The 7,500-nt window shown below is 50.4% G+C and overlaps 1 protein-coding gene across 12 annotated transcripts in view; it reads right to left on the reverse strand.

The window, feature by feature from the left end:
- Positions 1–7,500, reverse strand: part of LOC122259006 (uncharacterized) — a 166,591-nt gene that overhangs the window by 64,562 nt on the left and 94,529 nt on the right. The window lies entirely within an intron of this gene.

Here is a 7,500-nt window from a genome sequence, read left to right on the forward strand (position 1 = left end):
AAGGGGCATGAAGGAAAGAGAACGAAACAAAAACAAAACTCAACTCTGCACACCACGCTACCCCTCCTTCCCTCCCCTGCCCCGCCGAAGCCTCCAGAACTTATATAATACCGTGACCAAAATGAGCTTGTTTTGAGACGTCGGGGTTCGCTGTCCTCGTGAGCTTTGGATGAGCGTGATGGCGACCGTCAACAATGGTCAAGCTCTCTCTTCTTCTTCCCTCTCCCTCTCTTCTCTTTTCTCTCTTTCTTTTCCTCTCCCTCTCTCTCGTCCTCTTCCCTTCGCCATCACTCGAGTACAGAGGCATGGGCAAGCAGGCGAGAGCGAGAGAGGTACCGGTTCCGTCCACAGAGAAGAGAATTCCGTTAGAGAGAGTTTCGCTTCGCAGCACTTATTAGAAGTTTTCTTCCTATTCTCTCTCGTCCTCCTTCTCACTCTCCCACTCTCTCTTCTCTCCCCCTCCTCTCCCCTCTCCCCTACTCCCCCTCTCCCCTCAGAATCTCCGACCCTCTCTCCCCTCTCTCTTCTCTCGCTCTCCTCCGCTCTCCCTCCCCTCTCCCCTCTCCCTCCTCTCTCCCCTCTCTCCCCTCTCTCCCTCCTCTCTCTCTCTCCTCCCCACCCCTCTCCTCACCCTCTTCCTCTCTCCCTCCCTCTCATCCTCCCTACATCCTCCTTCTCGCCTCTCCCCTCATCCTCGTCGTCCTCCTCCTCCCTCCCATCTCTCCACGTCCCTCCCGGCACATCTCTCTCTCTCCCCGCTGCCCCTCTCTCTCTCCATCGCTCCTCTCCCTCCTCTCTTCCTTCTCCTCTCCCCCCATTCCGTCCTCCTCTCCTCCCTCCTCCCTCTTCCTCTTCCACCCTCTCTCCGCTCTCTCCCTCCCCTCATCCCTTGTCCCCAACTCTCCCCTCTCCTACCTCCTCCCCTGCGTCCCCGCTCCCCTCGGCGCTCTCCCTCCCGGGGCTCTCTCCCAGCCATCCCTCTCCTCCTCCCTCGCTCTTCCCCTCCGCTCCTCTCTCTCTCTCTCTCCGACCTCTCTCTCTCCTCCTCCTCTCTCTCTCTCTCTTCTCCTTGTCGCCTCCCTCATCTCTCTCTCCTCTCTCCTCCTCTCTTCTCCTCTCTCCTCTCATCACCTCCCTCTCTCTCCTCTCTCGTGCATCTATCCTCTCTCTCCCATGAGAGAGAGGCTCTCTCCCCTCTTCCTCCTCCATCTCTCCTCTCTCCTCTCTCCTTCCTCCTCTTCCTCCCCGCTCAATCCATATCCTCTCTTCCCTCCCCTCTCTCTCTCTCTCTCTCTCTCTCTCTCTCTCTCTCTCTCTCTCTCTCGGTCCGATGTGAGTTGAGTGTATCTCGCACTTATTCACACTCGCATTTATTTATTCGGGGGGGCTATTTTATTCTTATCCCTTTTTCTCTTTTTCCCCTCTTCTTTCTCCGCCCGTAAACGACAATCTACACATAACACACCCACCACCACCACGATGTTCTAGCCAGGGAGGAGGGACCGAGACTTTCTTCCTTTCTTCCATCATCACGTTCCATGGCTTGTCCTTCTTTATTGCTGTTTTGTGCGTTCCTCTCACGATAAATTATTAACATTATAACCTTCCCTAATAAAAAAAATCTTACCATATATTCGTTTATAAATTCAATAAATTCATCTTTTTGTTTCTATGTTATTTTCTTCTCTTCTTGAGGTCTGTGCACTTGTGACTTACTGCTGTTTTGCCCTATTTTGGCTCTCTTTTTCCTATTTCTTTCTTTTGCCTTTTCTATTTCATCTCTCTCTTCTTCATACCTTCACTTCGCTCTTTCCCTCTTTTTATTCTCTTATTTCTTCATCCTCTTGGGGGGTTTGGGTTAGAGGGTCCACCAATTTCGGTCTTCTGCCACTGCAATCAAGAACATCAATGAATGGGGAAAGCCAAAAATCGCAAAGCATGAGGGCACGCAAAAGCACGTTACAAAACACACACACAACAAAAAACAATAACAAAACAAAAAAACAACACCCGACGAAAAAAAAAACACGAACAAACACAAATAAACCAAAACAAACACATAACACACCCGAAAAACGATCCCCCGCTGGCTGTGTCGGCCCTTCGGACACATTCATGGTCCCTTTTGACGTCACGACGGAGGTCAAAAAACGGTCGTCACGGGGCACCCTTTTGGTCACTTTTATACTTACTTTCTCTTTTCTCTCTCGCCTCCTCCCTCCTCTTCCTCCTTCTCCTTCTCTCTCTCTCCCTTCTCTCTCCCGCTTCTATCAGCTCCCTCCTTCTCTTTTCTTTCTTTTCTTCTCTTCTTTTTTTCTCTTCTACCTCTGTCTTTCTCTCCGTCAGCACCGGGGAAAAACGAAACTATCTCTCTCTCCGTCAACACACGACGCGCCTCCTTGGCGAGCGAGACAGGACGGGAAGCCACGAGTCTCAGATTACTTATCAAAAGGATAAGAGTTTCGGCGAGCCCCAAAACCTTGCTTTCAATCAACTTCTTCACAATAGTCGTTACGAACAAGGAATTGAGTCAGGACAGTGTCGCAAAAAAAAAACACGGAACGAAGATGACGATAAGAGTGATCATAATCTATCATTAACTGTCTAATCATTCAACGTCATTAAAAGTCATTACATGAGCAAGCGTCGCTATTGCATTATAAACATGATGGACCATTTTCACTAATATTGTTCAAATAAAAATAATTAAATTCAATACGCAACGAAAAGGAAATGCAAAGAAAGTTTAAACGAGATGATCCATGATAACGACATCAATATGATGACTGTATTTTGATGACTTGTTCTGTATCAATTTCTGTGAGAGAAAATGAGGAAAGCGAGTAGCCTAAGCAAACAAGGAATGGTTGGTGTAATTGTTGTGGTTTGTTTGTAACATCAGACCCGTGACTATGAATGTCACCGGTGGGAGGGGTTGGGAGGAAATGATGACAGTGACACACACACACACACACACCAACAAGGACACCGACGACACGAACAACACACACACACACAACACACACACACACACCACACACACACAAACACACACACACACACCACAACCACCAAACAACACACACACACACACACAGACACACCACACACACACACACACTCAACCACAACACACACACCACAACAACAAACTACACCAAACACACACACACACCAACACACACACACACACACTTACACAAAACACACACACTTACACAAAACACACACACACACACACACACACACACACACACAACAACCACCCCCCCGCACACAAAACACACACACACCACACCACACACACACACACACAACCACACACACACACACAACACTCACAACATACACACACACACACTCATACTAGAGGAGGGAGGGAGGAAAGGGAAGGAGGGAGCCCATACCCCAATACACGGACCCATAACGTGATTCCAATGGGTAGGTAGGGAGAGGGGAGAGGTGAGAAGAGGGTGGTGGGGGGCGTGGTCCCTATTGTCTACGCTGAAACACGGAGCTAAGAAGACGGGATAAGATGTGCGGGGGGATGAATATGGGATAAGGGAAATATAAGGGGATAAGGGTTCAGATATATAAGGGGGGATAATTATCTTATCTCCCTTTGGCATCACTCCACTCCACTTGTCCTGCTCCACTTCCACTCCCTCTGTGAATGCTACGAGGACTCTCCTGCTCACGAAAAACGATAAACACTCGGCACTCGCACCAATCAAACTACCACTAAGACCCGAGTGGCAACGCATCGCACCGTAAACACACCGCCGGTCACAAAAGGCTTCCCTCTCCAAGTCTGTGGTGGCGGTGGTTTTTCGTCTCGTCTCGTCGTCGGCGGCCTCGATCCAATGACCTGCAATCATCAAAGGACCTGCAATGCAATCAAATCCAGTACGGATGTCCAACTTCACAGATTCACTCGACCTTCGCTCGCTCGGTGGCCCATCACTTCCGTCGCGTTACGCGTTAATGCCGTCATAAATAACATGGCTCATTCTCGGTTATCGTGTGCTCGGATGCGGACTTGAGGAGGAGGAGGAAGCGGAGGACGAGGTAAACAAGAGGGTGGAGAGGGTGGTGGTGGTGGTGGTGGTGGTGGTGGAGGAGGAGGAGGAGGAGGAGGAGGAGGAGGAGGAGGAGGAGGAGGAGGAGGAGGAGGAGGTGGAGGGAGGAAGGAGGGGGGGAGGAGGAGGAGGAGGGGGTGGGAGGTGGAGGAGGAGGGGGTGGGGGGTGGGAGGTGGAGGAGGAGGGGGTGGGGGGTGGGAGGTGGAGGAGGAGGAGGAGGAGGAGGAGGAGGAGGAGGAAGAAGAAAAAGAAGAAGAAGAAGAAGAAATAGCGAACTGAAGAAAAAGAGGAAGATGAACTCAGTAGAAGAAGATGGACAAAAGATAGAAGAAGAAGAAGAAGAGAAGAAGAAGCAGAAAGAAAAAAAAGTAGAAGAAGGGAATAAAGAAAAAAAGTAGAAAAAAGGGGAAAAAAAAAAAAATTTTAAAAGAAGAAGAAAAGAAGACAAAGAAGAAACAGACGAAGAAGAAGGAGGAGGAGGAGGAGGAGAATAATAATAAGAAGAGAAAGAAGACGAAGAAGAGGGAGATGAGGAATGGGGGGAAAACGAAAAGTAGAGAAAGAAGTGAAAGAAAAGAAGAAGAAAAAGAAGAAGAAGAAAATTAAACGAAGAAAGAGAAAAAAAAAAGAAGCAACAGTCAAGAAGAAGAAGGAAGAGAAGGTAGGAAGGAGAAACGAGAATTAATAGGAGGAAAGATATATATAGGGGCATAATAATAATAAGAAGAGGAAGAAGACGAAGACGAGGGAGATGAAGACGAACAAGTAGAGGCAGAAGAGAAAGAAGAAGAAGAAGAAGAAGCAGAAATGATAGTAGAGTTAGGGGGAAGGAGGAAGAAGATAAGAGGGGAACAAAAAGAGGAGGTGGCTCCACCGCAGACTTCCTTCCCTCACCGTGTCCTTGCGATAACTTCATCACTATCATCACTTCAGTAATTACGATAGTCGCTACACCATCACCTCCTATACCTCATCCTTATCCTGTTCAGGGCGAGAGGAGGGGAGACGGGATGATAAAAGGAGGGGATGTGGCCCAGATGAAACACTTCCTCTCACTTTCTCTTTCTCTCGCTCTCTCTCTCTCTCTCTCTCTCTCTCTCTCTCTCTCTCTCTCTCTCTCTCTCTCTCTCTCTCTCTCTCTCTCTCTCTCTCTCTCCATGTCTTTCCGTCACGCCACCTGCGTCAAGTGGGAACGGCGAACGGAACACATTTTCAGGGAAAGGCGGAGAACGAGAGCGAGAGTCTGGGCTTTGAAACGTATAAGGAGGAGAAACAAGGGAGAGGGAAAGCGTGAGTGAGCGAAAGAGGAGGTGATGGAGGGAGACGCGCAGACAGGTCGAGACAGAGGTATTTCACTGATTTTTGTTTGTTTGTTTGTTTAAGGGTAAATCGATCCCCTCAGATTTTTCTTCGACACAAGGAAGATAAGCGCGCTGTCCGCCGCGATAAAGAGATAATCGCCCACGCACCATCACTTCCTTCCCTCCTCCTCCTCCTCCTCCTTTTCTTCCTCTTTCTCCTCCTCCTCTTTCTCCTCCTCGTCCTCCCCCCGCCGCCGCTGTCTGCTCGAGAAACGCAGATGAGCACAGCATGCAGCAGTCAAGACACAGCAACACCAGCACTAGCTAACACCGTGACAGCGGAACCACAGCCAGCGCGAGCAGCCGACTCGATCCCAGACAGAGAGACACGCATACACACTCCGGCGCTTGGCCCCACCTCGCGCGCGCTTACACTGGCTGCCTGCCTCGCCACACCGACCGACCTGGCTGGCTGGCACCCGCACCTCCACCACCACCACCACCTCCTCCACCTTTTCCTCCACCACCACCACCGCCGTCGCCACCACTGCCACCGCCGCCGCCACCTGGCACTCGCTGGCACCCCCGCCCCCAGCACATACGTATACACCTCCTACACAGTATCCCTTCCGTCCATCTCTTTCTTTCTCTCTTAAACAAAACGGAGAGGGAGGGAGGGAGGGAGGGAGAGAAGGACGGAAGATGAGAGGGAGGGAGGGAAGATGGAAAGGAGGGAGGGAGGGAGGAGGGGGGAGGAAAGGGGAAAAAAAAAGAGACACAAAACGCAGAGAGAGAGAGATCGGAGGGGGGGAGAGAGAAGCGCGAGCGCAGGAGAGGGCAAGAGGGGAGGGAGAGTCTATGAGCGAGAGAGGGGAGGAAGTGGGAGAGGGGGAGAGGAGGAGGGATAGGGGAGGAAGGGAGGGCGAGTGCGACGGAGAGAGGAGAAGATGAGGGGAGAGGCGAGATGGATGAGGAGAGGGAAGGAGAGGACCGAGCGACCGAGAGAGAGAGAGTGAGGCGAGAGAGAGAGAGGAGAGGCGAGAGAGAGAGAGAGGAGAGAGAGAGAGTGAGAAAAAGGGAGAGAGAGAAAGGAGAGAGGGTGCGTGAGAGAGAGGAATGAAGAGGAGAAGGAGAGAGAAGGGAGAGGGAGAGAGGAGAGTGAGAGAGAGAGGGGGAGAAGAGGAAGGAGAAGAGAGAGAGAGAGAGAGAGAGAGAGGAGAGGAGAGAGAGAGAGAGAGGAGAGAGGAGAGGAGGAGGAGAGCGGGGAGAGGAGGCAGAGAGAGGGAAACGAGGATGAGGGGAGAGGGAGAGACGAGGAAGGGGGGGAGGGGAGGAGAGAGGAGGAGAGGAGGGAGGGGAGGAAGCGCGTGAGAGAGAAAGAAATGAATATAATTTGAGAGAGGTAGAGAGAGGAGGAGAAGTAAAGAGGGCGAGCGAGAGGAGAGAGGAGACGCGTCGGGGGAATGAGAGCGATGAAGATGCTAGGAGAGAGAGGAGAGAGAGAGAGAGAGAGAGGAGGATAGAGAGAGAGAGAGAGATAGATAGAGATAGAGAGAGAAGAGAGAGAGAGAGAGAGAAAGAGAGAAAGAGAAGAGAGAGGGATAGAAAGAGGAGAGAAGAGAGAAGAGAGAGAGAGAGAGAGAGAGAGAGAGGAGAGAGAGAAAGAGAGTGAGGAGAGAGAGAGAGGAGAGAGGGCGAGAGAGAGAAGAGAGAGAGAGAGAGAGAAGAAGAGAGAGAGAGAGAAGAGAGAGAGAGAGAAAGGTTAAAGAATACTAGGTGTTATTGGAGCGGAGAGGCGACGACACGAGTGAGGTGAGAAAAGAGAGAGAAAGGGAAAGAGAGAGAAAGGGAAAGAGAACGAAAGGGAAAGAAAGAGAACGAAAGGGAAAGAAAGAGAAAGGGAAAGGGAAAGGGAAAGGGAAAGAGAAAGAAAGGGAAATAGAAAGAGGAAAGAGAAAAAAGGCTAGAGGAACGAAAGGGTGAGTGAAAGACACGACCACGAACTGTCTGAACGAAAGGGCATAACGATCTACAAGGGAAATGGAAAGTAAGCAAGTGTGTAAAGAGCAATAACCGGGTAAATAATGTGCAATGAGGCCCGAGAACCAAACTTTAATAG

This window comes from Penaeus japonicus, unplaced genomic scaffold, assembly GCF_977035675.1.
Source record: "Penaeus japonicus unplaced genomic scaffold, GWHDUDI00000001_assembly GWHDUDI00000031, whole genome shotgun sequence".
Classification (NCBI taxonomy): Eukaryota; Metazoa; Arthropoda; class Malacostraca; order Decapoda; family Penaeidae; genus Penaeus; species Penaeus japonicus.